A 15,960-nucleotide genomic window follows, 5' to 3' on the forward strand; every position below is an offset into this window, starting at 1 on the left:
TTCTAATCTTTCGTCTTAACTGCTTTCATCTCTTAGATCTCATTTTACCTGTAGCGGGAAATTGTTCGGAACTAGTATAAGCTCTACCATTTCATACTTGATAGCTTGACCTTGGTCTCAGGCTACTTTCTGAAGTGCCTGTGTTGTTTCTCTGTTAGCCTTCTGCCCCCTACGTAGAAGTTAAAGGCACATTTGATAGGTCTCAATGTGTATGTCTTTTGTGCAGTTTCATGGTGGGAAAGTCTATTGCTCTTAATAGTTTTACTTCCCAGGGTAGTTCTACTTTTTCTCCTTTAAAGTAAATTGACCTCTAATCTTTTGAACATAAAGAGCAAAAGATAATATACCAGCTATAAATATATTCAGACAAATCAGGCTGCTTATTTTCAGACTGAACATGCTGTTCTATTCCTACTGCCTCTTACTAAGGGAAAAAAAAAAATGTGATATAGGTCACTCCCCATTCACAACTAAATGAAGGATGAGAAATTTTTCAAAGTAAATCTTAGGTGGTTATTTAAAATAAATAAATAAATAAATAAATATTCCAATGAATGCATGTTTTAAATATTTGAGCTTGCTTATTAAAAATAAAAGTTATTTATCTCTATCCAGTACTCTTATAAGACATTTCCCTCCTACTAATTGAGAACACCAATACTAAGAGAACAGAGTACTGGAGGAATATATTTACTTTGATTAAGATATAATAGTGATGACTAGAATGGGAAAAGATAAATTTATCAAATCCCAGTGCATAGTCTTTAACCATTTTGCACAATTCAATGTTTCATCCTCAGGCAACTCTGCATTCTCAGCTTCACCTGTTCCAACTTGAGAGCAACCAACTTTGCATGTGCCTTGCCCAGCTTCCCTTAATTTCACAATAGCACAAAGCGACAACTCCTTGTCTCAGGCTTGCACCACAGTAGTGTTGCTCCAGTGCTGCTAAGGCGTGAGACACCAAGGAACACATTATGTACCCACGTGTATCCAACCTAAATGTGTAGGCAATAAACATCCAGGGAGAGAATCCTAGACAAATAGAAAGAGAGGAGCTGGCAGGTTAGCTCCTCCCTTCTTTCTGCTGCACGGCCCTGTCGTGAGATGTAATACTTTACATGGCTCGTAGGAGACAGGCCATAGAAATGCACCACTCAAAGCTCCCACTGTAGGAAGCATAACTGACGTGGAACCCAGCTGCTATGTGCGGAATCCACTGCCACCTTCAGGCTCAGGCCACAACTTCCACAGGAAGCTTATAGCCCAAGGCAGAGAACAGTCAGGATACCAAGGCAGGCCTACTCCTGTAAGATGGAGGATTCCTCTGAGAGATGACATTGGCTTAAGGACAACTCATTAGCCTGGCTGAATCTTTGAAATAAAATCTGAGACTCTGCCCATCCTTTCTCTTCTTCACAGAGCTCAGACCTTTATCCTGGTCTGATGGCCCTGCCTCCCATCCAGGTCCCACCCTTTTCCTTTCACATCAGTCAATCTCCTGGACCTCCAGTTCCATCCTGGTGTCTGTCTGACAGACGGCTTACACTAACCATCAGTAAGAAGGGATTCTGGCTCATTTCCCATCCAGCAGGCCAGGACAACACTAATCTGAATGGTAGTGGGACACAGATACTCTCACCCTCCAGGTGGGATCCAGTCGTTGAAGATTTCAGTATTGTCGTCCTAGTTGAATGTCCACATGGAGGGGAATATCTCAGTTGTGATGATCCAGGTATTAGAAATAGAGGACATGATGCCTCCAAAGGCAGAGAAGTTAATTGGGTACTGAAAAGTTGTTTTGACATTGGGAAGAGAGAGCATGAAAGAATAAAAGCAGTTAAGAAGCTGCTAATGGCAGAGTGTGAGAGCCAGAAGGCGTCGGGTAGCTTACAAAGAGGCCTTCATCTCCCATAGTGCAAAAGGAGACACAGCTAAAAAGAGGCTGAAAATGGATATTTTGAGGCACAGAGCTTCAGAGATGTTGGAATGCTTAGCCGAGGCAGATTTACAGTAAGGTCAGAGTTTTGGCTGGGAAAACCTCATACCCGTGAGATGAGAATATCTGGAGGAATATCCTTGAGGATGTTGACTTCTCAGGCACCCATAAAATATCAGAGCTTGCGGAGCTGGCACATCTTTCCCTGTGAAGGCAGGGCATTTCCACGATGTCGAAAGTTGCTGCAGACACCTTTTCCCACAAGGCAAGAACTGACCCCTCTGAAGCTGCTGTCACCTCCCTTCCTTTCCGCCAGGCCAACTCTTAGTGTTTGGTCATAACACATGTCACCTATTGACATGCTGGGCCTTCTAAGTTTGGAAACAGGCCATGAGCTGAAGGAATTATAAGAATTAGCTTGTAGGTACTGGTAAGAGCCAGAGGGATAGCTCTGAAATTGGGTTTTGAGAATGCTTGATCAAGCTGGCTGCCAGAATATAAGACTAGACATTTCTCCAAGACATAAGATTAAACACTCTGGCCAGGATCCTAGGGGATAGGCTAACTCTGTGCTATGTTGGCACTTAAAAGCCTGGGAATAGTGAAGGCCAAAGTTCAGTGAGTGAAAATGCCTGAGTATGCTAAAGAGAAGAATGAAGTGGTTAGGGGAAGTGGTCGGAATTGAGAGGATCTATTATGTCAGGCTAGAAACCACTAGAGGGTTTCCGATGAGCCTGTCTCCTACGAGTCTTAGCACTGGCCACAGGACACAGCATTCGGAATGTACTGATGACAGGGTCTCCTGTATCCTGAAGAAGATCAATGGTAGCTGGCCTCTCTAGGGCATGGCTGATGGTAGAAGAGGTAATAACAAAATCACAGGTTATATATATCTCCTATTGATAACGAAACTGAATGTTGTATACCTTATACAGCACTGGGAAATTCTGACCACAGAACTCTGTTACAGTGATTCTGTCTTTCTGAGGCTGTTCCTGGGAAGAAAAGCTATTAAACATAAAGGTTGAATTAATGAAATAGAAACCGAAAATCTTATAAGAAAATTTCATCCATTCTCTCTGCTTGTAAGAAATTTGTATGTACTTAGAAGTCATTCATATATTTGACAAGTGGCCTTGGAAAATTTATTTATCTATTCTATCAGATATAATAGATAAATTCTAAGGTCATCTGATGATAAGTTAAAATCAAATAACAACAACTACTACAATAGTTTATGTTGGCGTCCAAGCCATTAAATTATGTGAATATAGCAATATATATTTTATTTCTTATTTCATTTTTGAAAACCAAGAAGCATCACGCTTTTTAGAATGATACGCCATTACTACCCTTTACAGTTGAAAAAAGGCTTTGTTGCATATATTTGTAAAGACAAATACTTGGAGTCTTCAACTAGTAAAATCAAACTTATGACAATTCATTCATTCGTATATCCTTTATTGAACACCCACCCCTCTTTCTTTTGATAACAAACATTTTGTTAAGTGTTAGGGATTCTTAAATGAAAAGGAGAATCCCCAGGCCTAATGAAAGACATGGGAAAGATGACAGTTGGACTTAACGAGCGTGCACCATGTGAGAGAGTGTGACATCAACGAGCACCTAGTGGGAGCGATGGAACTGGGCTACTGTGGAAATCTGAGGGAGACTTCGCATTTTTAGAAAAGTAATTTACTGAGGTGAAATTCATATTACACAATATTAACCATTTTAAAGTAAATAATGCAGTGGCATTAAGTACATTCCCAAAGCTGTGCAAGCACTAGCTCTACCTTGATTCAAAGTGTTTCTATCACTCCAAAAGTAAAACCCCTAACCCGCGAAGCCATTTCCGCCCCGTTCCCTCTTTCCTAGAATCCCTGGAAACCAGTAATCGGCGTGCTGTCTTCATGGTGATGGTTTTGCATTTTGACTTTGCAGATGTGTTATAATGCTTAAGCACTTCCTGAAAAGATTTGATGAGATTTATCGAAAATATTTTACCACATCTATTAAAATATCAGAATTGCCTCCTTTGTAGGCCAGTGAATAGATGCTTATATTACAACATACTATGGAATTTTTTTAAATGTTCAACAGACTGTACATTGTATACTTAATGTAGTTGGAGATTGACTAACTCTTTTCATTGAATGTGTATTTTATGAAATATCCTTTTGATAACTGAGTTATCATCTGCAATTGAAAATTCAATCTGAAGGTTATATTAGATAGATCTGAAGGTTATATTTTTAAACCTATTGAGTAAGTATCCTTAAACCTATTGGAGATAAAATAAGTTTAGTCGTACTAGGTATATGCTATTTCTTTTATTTCTGTGTTTCTGTGTGTGTATGTGTGTGTAAAAGTGATTAGATCTTTTCTCAAAATAATTTATAAAATGCTTTCTATGTGTGAGTGAGCATATCACTCTTCAAGTTTTATTTATAGGTTTGATTTTGCTTGATATTATAATTCTTATAATCATTTTTAAAACCATATTTTATGTGCCATTTGTCAAAATAGTTCAATAATTAATCACAAATATTGTACTGCACAATATTTTTGATAAATAATATAACCCATAAAGTTACATATAGACAAAAAAATATGCTTACCAGAAATGCAATCATTTCTTAAAAGAATTTTATGATAGCAGATGCAGTAGAAGAAAAACACAGTTTAAATCCCAGAAAGTTATTTTTCTTGGGATACTTCTGTATGCTTTCTTTATATTGAATACGTCATATTTGCCAAAGCTTTGCATTTCTGTTTCATAATGTTTTAGGACTGATAGCATAACTATTTCAGAATTGAAGACAGACTTGATTTAATTCTTTACTTTACTTGATAAAAGCTCTTACTATAAATTACAGTTATTCTCTAGGAACAAAATTACAGAAAACATCTTATGATAGAATACATTTAATTAACTAAAAACACGAAGAATACTGTAAACTCTGAAATGAGAGATAAGAATTAGGATCCACAATATCAGAAATGTGTCTCCAGAACTTGCTATATTCACATAATTTAATGGTTTTAAATGCAAACGTAAATCATTATAGTAATCATTATTATTTGATTTTAACATATTGTCAGGTGAACATCTGATAGAATAGATAAATAAATTTTCCAAGGACATGTGTCAAGTAAGTGGCAGAGCCAACGTCTAAAATCAGACATAAGTTGCTTAACTTATATTTCACTACATAATGACCCATTTGCAAATATATATATAATTTTTTTTTCTGAAATTGGTATATACCTCTGCCTTCATGGACCTTAAGCTTATATATAAGTCTTGGATCTCTTCCTTTTGGAAGAATAAACATCCCAGCAACGTGGATTAGCACCAGGATTGCATTGGGATTTACTTTGGCCAGTTACATGTAGGCAAAGTAGCATGTACCATTTCTCAATAGAAGTTTAGTTGGTGTTAGATCCTCTGGGTATCTCCTTTCTCTCTGCCAAAAAACTTACTGTGTTCCAAACCGTGACAATCTTTAGCCTGCATCCTAGAGTAAAGCTGACATGGAGCCAAGTACCCACCACGGACAGTTAATTAATAGAAAAATGAAGCACCAATATTTTAAGCCAATGCTTTTTCTGTCACTTGTCTCTTATTGCACCATAACTTGGCATAAACTTATGTGATGTGAAAACTTTGAATGTTAAACTAGATTATTACAATTTTAGGAATAGTTTAAGTACACAATAAGAATGACCGAAGTTGATAATTCATTTCTTTACTGTCATGAAATTTAAACTCAAACTTCTCTTTGATTTAACTATGCAACTACCTTACAAAATTGTCTATAAAGCTGTGCATTTTCACCAGAATAAATCCTACATGCCTTTCAAAGAATGAAATTCAAATGATCACCATTTCACAGCGATCTAAGATGCCCCTGCCATATGATAAGTGCAAATGCTTTCAAAGCGGCACGTGTTTTGTCAAGGAGTCTCACTGATGTTTTGATCGGATTGCTCTATTATCCAATCTTTTGAGCCTGTCTGTCAAAAGAAAGCACCTGTACAATAAGAGTGTACAGAAGCTGTCAGCCTGCAAGAGCGGAAGGAAAGGAACATGTATGCTGACAAGTTACCTGTCATCCTCAAAACTACCAAGTAGTTGATGATAGATGCCTCTGTGTACTCGATGTGTTACAATAACTTCTGTACACAAGGAAGAACCTCATGTCTCTGGAGATTCAATAGAGAATTGGACTCCCAAAAAAGAACAGTGAACATTCAGGATTTCTGCTACAAAGTATCAAAATGTAACTGGCACAAAAGAGAAATGTATGTTCTTTCACAGTTTCTCTTTGGCTTCTGAGATTCCTCAAACAGATTACAGGATTTTAATATAATTTTTTTCTAAGAAAATTCATTATTTTATGGTTTTTCAATATACAAGGAAAATAGGAAGTTGAATTTGGAGAAAAGCATTTCTCAAGGTATCTTTGGTTGCTATTATTTGGTTTTCTCAAATTATAAAGATTTCATTTTTGTTTTTTTAAAAAAACATACAAAGTATGCCATGACAAATCATGAGTAAAATGATTGTTACTTTGATGTTACCTTATTCATATCATTATCTCACTTTTTTCTTATAAAAAATAAAAGCAAAAGAGAGCACTCAAAATTTTAAGCACCCCCAACGTTCTCTTTTCATTTTATTAATAAATTTGCCACAAGTAGTTATTTTTTTAACTTAAATCACTATTTTCTTTCTCTACACAGAAGAAGCTGAAAAACAGATTAAAGGTTCACTTCTACTTTTCCTATGAAAAAGTCAAGTTGCTTTACTATTTAATATACAAATAGTAAAATAGAATAAGAAATTCAGATTCTATCTTAACATAAACTCAATGCCAGACAAGCTGGTTGGCTCAGAAATACCACCAGCTCAGCTTTACAATACACTGTGTTTGCATCTTCTTAGAATTAAACTAAAAAGAACATTTTTTTAAAAAATTATATGCTTGATGTTCATTTTCGTATACAGCCTACATATATAAAAATAATTCCACAAATATTCTGATACTTTTTATAAGATAACTATGCAATAACAAGAGAAAGATATTCCCCCTGACGCTCTAATTCAATTATATCATAAAAACTCATTGTGTACTTCAAAAATAAATTAACTCAAGATGTTACTCAACACCCCATCTGCTGTATTGCCTTAAATGCATTCCGTGGAACCTGGATAACTTTAAGTGATTTTCCATCAAAAGCCAAGGGCTGTTTTTTAATGTTCAACTTTGTTTCAGAAACGACCTCATAAACTCTTTGATGATTTTCTTTTCTTTCCTTCTCTCTTTCTCTTCCTGCATGAAGAAAAAATATGCTGCAAAACGTTTTTACCTGCTGTCTTTTATGTAAATTACTTTTGATTATAGTTTGGAACTTTTAAAAAAGTGAAGCTCACACTACATCAGCACAATGTAAAAAGACACTTTTAGATGGAAAAGTGAAAATGCCCCAAACAGATGTCTTCTGTTAATTTCTTATACTTTCTATTATTCATAGGCTTTTATTACTTTATGTAAAAGACATATAGTTCACAAATTTTTAATGTTATTTAAAATGCTATCTTTTAAATAAAGTAATGGAGAAGACTATAGGAAATTTCTTATCTAAGATTATTTGTTAACTGAAGTCAATCCTATTCCTAGCAGAATTTGGAACCATCTATTAGTGTATATAAATAGTATAAAATTATCCCTCCAGCTACTCACTACTTGAATATCCTTTGACTGCTAAACTAGAATCTGCCTTTCCTGATTGACTAGAAGTATAGTGCATGGCATATAGTACAAGTCAATATATATTAGTGAAGACAAGGCTAGAAGAAAGGATAGAAAGGAAGAAAGGAAGACAGAAAGGGAGAAAGATTGAAAAAAGGAAGGAAGGAGAAAAGGTCACAAAATTAAAAATTAATGTATAAAAATCAATTACATATTTATATATTAGCAACAATTAGAAATTTTAAAAATGCTAAAACATAAAATATTTAAATATAAAAGTAACAAAACACAGTATAAGATCTCTTCAGTAAAAACTACATAACTGTGATACACCAAATTTAAAGACTTAAGTAAACATGGATATATATCATGTTGTTGAATTGGAAGAGACAATTTTTAAAGATATTAATTCTTAATAAACTTTTTATAGATTAACAAAATCCCAATTGAATTCACTGTTTTCCCTTATTTCCCTAAAAAAATGACTTGAATAACTAAAAAAATTAAAAGCTGAGAATAAAATTGAAGGACTGATGGAACTAGATTTTAATACTTAATATAAAAATTCAGATATTAAGCCAGTGTATTATTGGTGAAAGAATAAATATACAGATCAAGGGAAAAAAATAAAGTTCAGAAATAGACCTGTATTTGGTGGTCCAGTGATTTTTGGCAGAGGTATCAAGAGAGTAGAGTGATGAAAGAAAAGTCATTTCAACATATAGTGCTGGAAAAATCTGATATATTTATGTAAGAAAATAAATATTGATCCTTACCTCACACCATACCCCTAAGGTAATTCAAAATGGATGACAGGCTTAAACTCAAATCTTAAATATATAAAACTTATAGAAGGAAACAATCTTTGCAATTTTATTATGGGAAATACCAAAATAATGTTCTTCGTAGCAAATATATAAATCAAGTAAAATGCCTTGGCCCTAGAAGAGATGGCTGCCAATGTGTTTGGAATGCAAAGGGGACTGTGTTCTGACAACAGCACCCAGAATAAATGTGGTAGTGACTCTGTTCCTGGAGTTCCTGAGTTCCTTTCCCTTTTGTGCAACATAGTCTCATTGATGCCAAATCTAGGCCTTGACAAATTGTTCCGTAAAATGAATAATTAAATTACATAAAATATACGAATCTCCAACTTCCTCAGCAGACTGTGTCTCCTTATCAATAAATCGCAGGGCCAAATGCTTCCTGAAAGTATACACGTAAACTTGTGGAGCAGGATGCTGAGCCTATGACCATCGCATAGAGAGGATTTGGAAAACTGAGGCATTCTTCAAAATTGAAATCTCACACTTTCCTAACAGTAAATACCACAGCAAATCCTTCAGGGACACAAGAATCAATTAGATTCCTTTGCTTAAATAATTATGAATAGTAAAATAAACTTGCTAAACTTCATGTGGGACCTGGATTAACACCATTAATGAGTAGAACACTTAATTAATATTTAAGCTAAATCGTTCATATCTAAGCTAAGATGAAAGGTAACTTGGCTACCGAAGATGGCCTTAGCGAGGCTTTAAGGCCTCTGGTTCTTTGTCAAGCCTGGAAAATCTTGAAGCATTGTTCTCAAGAGCTTTCAGCTCCTCCTTATAATACTTGAGTCATTGTAGTATGTCTCAGCCATTGAATGTCTGCTGTGCAAAGCTTTCAAAGCTTCAGATTCCTCCCTAACAGAAAAGTCAACAGATACTATAATAATTAATAATAATAATATAATAATAATAACGACAACAATAAAATGAAATTATGCTTATCAGGACTCAAACTGAAAATGAGATATCCTCAGTGAGATATCAGCTGAAATGAGAGTCAACAATAGTAATGAAAAGCCATCCCTGATGCTAGGAGAAAAAATAGGGTATGATGGAAAAAATGTTTCCGTACTCCATTTCAGCTCTAGAAATGACTGATGGTTTATTACTTATAGTAACAACTAATTGCTAGCCTGGTAATAAGCCTATCCCAGTTAGTCAGTGACAGCGTTTAACACACACATCTGAAAGCTGGCTTATAAGTGACAGACACATATTCTTGAAAATCAGTATATCAGCAACATCTTCATTCCAGTAACATCCTTCTTCTGCCAAGGTCATCCAACCCAAAGTCGGCTTCTTGAAGACTATCTGTCTCTGAATTCAACATTTCTAAAACTCTACATGGGATCAGGGTTTTGCTTTGTTCAAAAAGACTGACTTATAAGTATAGCTGCTTCTTGTTTAATAGAAATAATTTTTTTCTTAGATCTTGATTGATGACATCTTCCTTTAATAGTCTTTGCTTGTCATTAAGTAGATATGAAGTCTGCCAACTTCCTTTGTTATTTGCCAAGTAGCTTTCTACAATTAACATACTACTGGTAACAAAGTGATTGTAAATGCCAAATGCAATTACACATTGGCAAGTTCTTGTCAGGGCTCTTTCTTATACCAGAATTAAGCCTATGTTAATTTAAGATAATTATTAAAATGTAGATATATGTATTCAAAAATTACATTAAAAAATGGATCTCTAGGGTTCTGTAGTCCTCGGTTTGCCATTAACATTGTGTACAAATAATTTTTTTTTTTTAAGTTGTGTATTCACAACGAGAAAATACGAGTCTTCATTTTCAGCTGGCCATCTGACTGTTGAGCCTATGGATAGAGTGGTAGAATCCGCAGGTGGGTCTGAGATGGTGTATTGCGTGACTCAACTAGAGTCAGGAGCAGCTTTGTTCAGAAGGACTAAGAAAATCTAAGAGACCATATACATTACAATTGGAAGTTTAAGGCAGGTATATATTGTTTTGCCTATTCCTTCATTCAATAAATATTCATTGAATCCCTACCTTATGCCAGGACTGTGATAGGTGCTTACCACAGACTGTATAACTCTTTAGCATGCTTAATTTAGAAGTGGTTTTCAGAAAAGTGTGTTAGAGATCAGAGACTGGATGATCAAGAGTTACTCTAAATGTGACTGAACAACTCTCCAAAACTGAACCAAGGACCACTCTACAATTGGACTAGGTAATTGTGATGATCATGATGTGACTATAAGAATTCTACTGGACAACTTCGCATGGACATTCTTAGAATATTTTTAAGTGTCTAAGTGCTGCCAAAGTTATAAGATTACAAGTAACATAGAACCAAGTAACTTCCTGACAGAATCTCAGTTTACTAGGAAATATGGATACTAAAAATGCAACCACACAAATTTGGAAATGTTAGGAAAGGAAAATTAAAGAGTGCTATATGAGAGTGTTTAAAAGGAGAACCTTGTCTATCAAAGAAGTGATTTCCAAGGAAGTGAAATCTCCATGGAGAAGGTAAGGGGAGAAGTAATTCTTGAATGGCATGAGAGAAAGATGCGTCAGATTCTATGATTCCAAATAGAAAGTACCAGTGGTTTCCCGAAATCTGTTTTTCTTTCTTATTGGTAACACTGCACACTTACTCAATATAATCAAAATTTTGGAAACTACCTTTGGTTCCTTTTACTATACATCTTTGACATGCAATAATGTGTATCTGGTGTTATTGATTCCTAAATAAGTTTGCTATTTCTTTATTTTCTGGTTTCTTTTCTACTGCTACAGTTGCATTTCAGAAATAATACTCTCCCACAAGGATTGTTGTAATACCCTCCCTGTCCATTGCAAGTGAGTACCTATGTTGTCATGTCACAGTTATGTCATCATTTTGTCCGCCCAAACCACAGAAACCACTGAAATTTTCCTGCTTGAACAGAAGTTGGAGGAGGAGATGTCTCAGCTGCAAGTCTAGACCAGGCCATGATTATCTCAGCCAGAAATGGACCTTCAAACTCAAATCTTTCGAAGGCAGACAGACACTCAGACCTAGTCATGTGATCGCTACCATCTCGGGGCCCTACAGATTCTCTTGCACACAGCCGACCAAGGGATATCACATTCAAATTTACCAAAAATATTTGTATCATCTACACACACAAATTTTTTAAATATATTACAGCATAAAAAGTGTATCATTACCGATCACTTAGTGCTCATTGTCATCTTTGACAATTCCTCCTTCCCCCTTAATAACCTCCCAAGAAGGAAGTGTCAGTTCTTGAACACTCTCTCACCTGATCACATCTCCCTTCTATCCCCGTCTCTAGTTATCCTCAATATGCTGATTTCTTCTTGAAAGCAGCTCAGGTGTGGTCATCTGAAATGTCTTCCTTGGAGCCATTACAGATGTATGTGCTCATTTCCTGTAGGCTCGGATTCTCTCATTTACATGTATGCCATTTAGCCATCACTGCAATTTATTTTATATCTGTTTTTTAGAATCCTTCACAAAGCTCCAAACTCCTTGAGGGTAAAGACTATAGAACTTTTCATCTCTGAGTACTGTCATCAATTATACTAAATTAGGAAATAAATGTAAAAAAGGAATTAGTAGTATGTTATATTGATCACATTACCTATTTTTTAACATTACGTATATTTAAAAATTTAAACGAAAAAATTCAGATGAATAAGAAAGTAATATTTAGATGACTTATAAACGTAACCCGCAAAATAGATAATAGAGAGTGCTGAATATTATTTTCTTAATCTCTTCAGTAGCCGCTAAGAACAGTCCTGAATAGTTTTTAAAAATAATAAGTGAAAAAATATCTCCTTGTTTCTATTTGTAGAATTAGAAAATTCTAGAAATGAAAGATTTATTTCCAGGAAAGAAAATATTCCTTGCAATGCTGGAAGACCTTTATTTTGAAGAACATAATAGAATTTCTTTGGAGCAATTAATAGTCCATACCAATGCACTGACCCAAAAAATGAGAAAGAAGGAAAAGAGCATATAAAGAAGGCAAATAGTAGAGAGATAAAAAATAGGTGAAAAAAGAGAGGGGCAGACCTAACAATAAAAACGAACAGACAGATATACAGACAGAGCACCTAAGAAGTCACTTTTAGATGGCGAAGCCAGAGCAGTTAGAGCGCAACGCTGGACACATGCTAACATCTACAGCGTGTCAGTGTTTTTTGTCTCTTACTCTCTATAATCTCCAGAACAACTATCACCTCAACAACTATAATACTATCTTGATCAGTGTCTCCTCTTCAATTCTTCCCCATTATAATCTATTCTTCATACAGTAGCCAGAAGAATCCTTAAAAAATGTTAGAATATTTTTATTGAGATATAACTGTTGTATAACATTATGCAAATTGACGTATACAGTATGTTAATTTGATATATTTATATACTGCAATGTGATTACCACCTTAGCTTTAGCTGATGTCACTTGCTTATTTCTTTTTTGTGGTGAGAACATATAAGATCCAGTCTCTTGGCAACTTTGAAGTTCATAATAGTATTGTTGACTGCAATCATTATGCTATAGATTAGATATCCCGGATTTATTAATCTATTGGTTTCAAGTTTGTACCCTTAAACGACCTCTCTCCAATTACCCCACCCACCAGCCCTTGGTAACCACCATTCTACTCTTTGTTTTTGTAAATTCAATTTTTTTTTATGTTGCACATATAAATGATATCATACAGTACCTGTCTTTGTCTGCTGACTTCTATCCAAAGGCTTGCAGTGACTTTTCTCCCATTTTTTTATAAAATCAAATGCTCTGCAAATCTCAAATGACTGGGTGTCTGGTTATCTCTCAAGCACCAGCAACCTTTTCTCCTCTCTTTAATGTGTTCCAGCCACAAAGCCCTCTGTGCCAGGTGGGGTCTTGCCTCGAGGCCTTGGTGTTTAGTGCTTGCTCTACTTGAAATGCCTTTTCACACAGGTGACCATACAGTCCTCTTCCTAAAGTCCCTGGCTGCCTGGGCCGAAACATCCTCAGCTTCTCATTTAGTACCTTTTATTCTGTTTCTCTTTATTTTATATTTTTAATATTATCTGAAGTTACATTATATTTGTACTCGTTTATTATTATCATCTATCTATCCCTTATAAGATGAGGGATAGATACTTCATGAAGTAAGAAACACTATACGCTTTTTTAATTTCTACATTCCTGGTGTTGAAAAAGTACTGGAGAATAGGAGAAAGTAAAAAAAATATATATTTGCAAAATGAATAAATAAAATAATCTTATAATAAATGAACAAAAAAATGCAAACCAACTCACAGATACAGAAAACAAACTGGTGATTGCCAGATGGGAGGGGGCTTGGGGGTCTAGATGAAAATGGTGAAGGGATTAAGAAGTCCACATTTGTAGTTACGAAGTACAGCATAGGGAATATAGTTAATAATATTGTAAATAACTATGCATAGTGCTAGGTGGATACTAGACTAATTGGGAGATCATTTTATAAATTAAATAAATGTTTAACCACTATACTGTATACCTAAAACTGATACAAAATAACATCGAATGTCAGATCACTTTATAAATTAAATAAATGTTTAACCACTATACCATATACCTAAAACTGATACAAAATAACATCGAATGTCAACTCTAATTGAAAAATAAAAAAATTTTTAAAAAGAATCTTATAGAGTATGATAAATTTAGAGATCAACTAAAATTTATGAAAGTTAGAAATCTGTCCAAGAATTTGATCTTAGATATGTCTAATTTCCAAGTGAAGTATGGTCATGAGCACGGCACTATGCTTCATTTATGAACAGTGAGCTTTATTCTATTTAGAGCTGAAATGAATTACAGTGCTGTGAGACTGACAGTTCAGCAGAAATTCTAAGTGGGGATATCATGAGTTGGTAAAAAAAATTCTAAGGGGGGGTGTTGCTATAGAAACAGGTTGAGTTTGTGGTCAGACAAGATCTACATGCTTTGCTTCTTTCTATCTGTGTGATCTATGACAAGTAATAACTTTCTTGGGCCCTAAGTTCCTCAATTTCTTAACATAAAAAAGTCAAACTTACTTTATATGGGTTTTTGTAAAGAGAGGCATAGCCTTCCATGCCATGCTCCAAATGCTTTATACCCACAGATTGGGTAGGTAAAGCTCTAGGTAAGGTGTTGGGAGAAGTAGAAATATATTAAGGGAGCAAGCTTTCATGTTTTCTCAGATCTAGGGACTATGTGCTGTTTTATCCCAGATTCCCCAGAGAATGGACCCTGAGATTATAAACCACTAATAATGCCATAGTAGTAAAGAATAATATCAATACAGAAGAGAGAAGGGAAAGGGACACAGGACAGGCTAGACTAGAAAGAGAATACAAGGTGATAGATATATTATTGCTTCATTTGAGCCTTGAAGAGACCCTGGTAATTGCTGGCCGCTTTCTTCTGCTTAGCTATGGAAATATCACAAGACTGGATGGTTACATGGAGCATCCATGACTTGAACTAGTTCTACAGAGGGAAGAAAACAGAGTGTTCATTTGTCCATTTTTCATTATTCCCAAAGTGACACTAGTCAAAGTGCCCCATGAAGGAGTTAATGCCCGCCTGCTGTGGGATTGCATCAACTGGTCCATTTGACAGTTGCCAGAAAGCCTGATTCCGTACTCTCCTCTCCTCTCAACTGAGTCTGGAAGTGGCTAGGGGACTTTGATCCCTTGTGATGGCACCACAGTAACTGGAGTGGAGCAAGGGGCTGAGTGTTACAAAGACAGGCAAAGCCGAAAGCATCTGAGGAACTCTGTGAAGTGTCCAACATATTCTCCAAGCAAAGAGTTCTAGCAGAGAATACCAACATTAATACTCCAATATTTAAGAGTCAATTTGCTTGAAATATATAATTTTAAGTGAACAATGGTTTTCATAGAACAGGAGGATGAGCAATAATCCCCATGTTGCCAGTCAGCATATTTCTTCATTTCCCAACCTCCAACCTTCAAAAGAAGAAAACTACACGTTTTCGAATAAATCAGTCCCAGCATATAATTTTGTCTTCTGATATATAAATTCCCTCAGGACAGCGGTGGCATTGGAAGTGCTGAATGTGTGAGGTATATTTATATTTTACCTGTCTCTATGTATTGTTTCTTATGAATACTTTCTATTTGCACGTTCTAGAAACATCTTATGACTTTTTCATTTTATCCTTCAGTATAGCATAGTGATGTAGATTTATGCCTCCAATACTGCCTATAGAAATTTTCATTTATCATTTATTAGTTTAAAAATGTATTTTTATAGAATATGAAGTTTAAAATAGTTACAATTTTTTTTGTTAAAAAATAAGTATGCTATACTTATAAGTGTAAGTTCATTATCAGAAAGAAAAGATTGAAAACATTTACATAGCTTATGCGCATATAAATATAAATAAATTATGTGTGT

The sequence above is a fragment of the Pteropus alecto genome, unplaced genomic scaffold (genome assembly GCF_000325575.1).
Source record: "Pteropus alecto unplaced genomic scaffold, ASM32557v1 scaffold152, whole genome shotgun sequence".
Taxonomy (NCBI): Eukaryota; Metazoa; Chordata; class Mammalia; order Chiroptera; family Pteropodidae; genus Pteropus; species Pteropus alecto.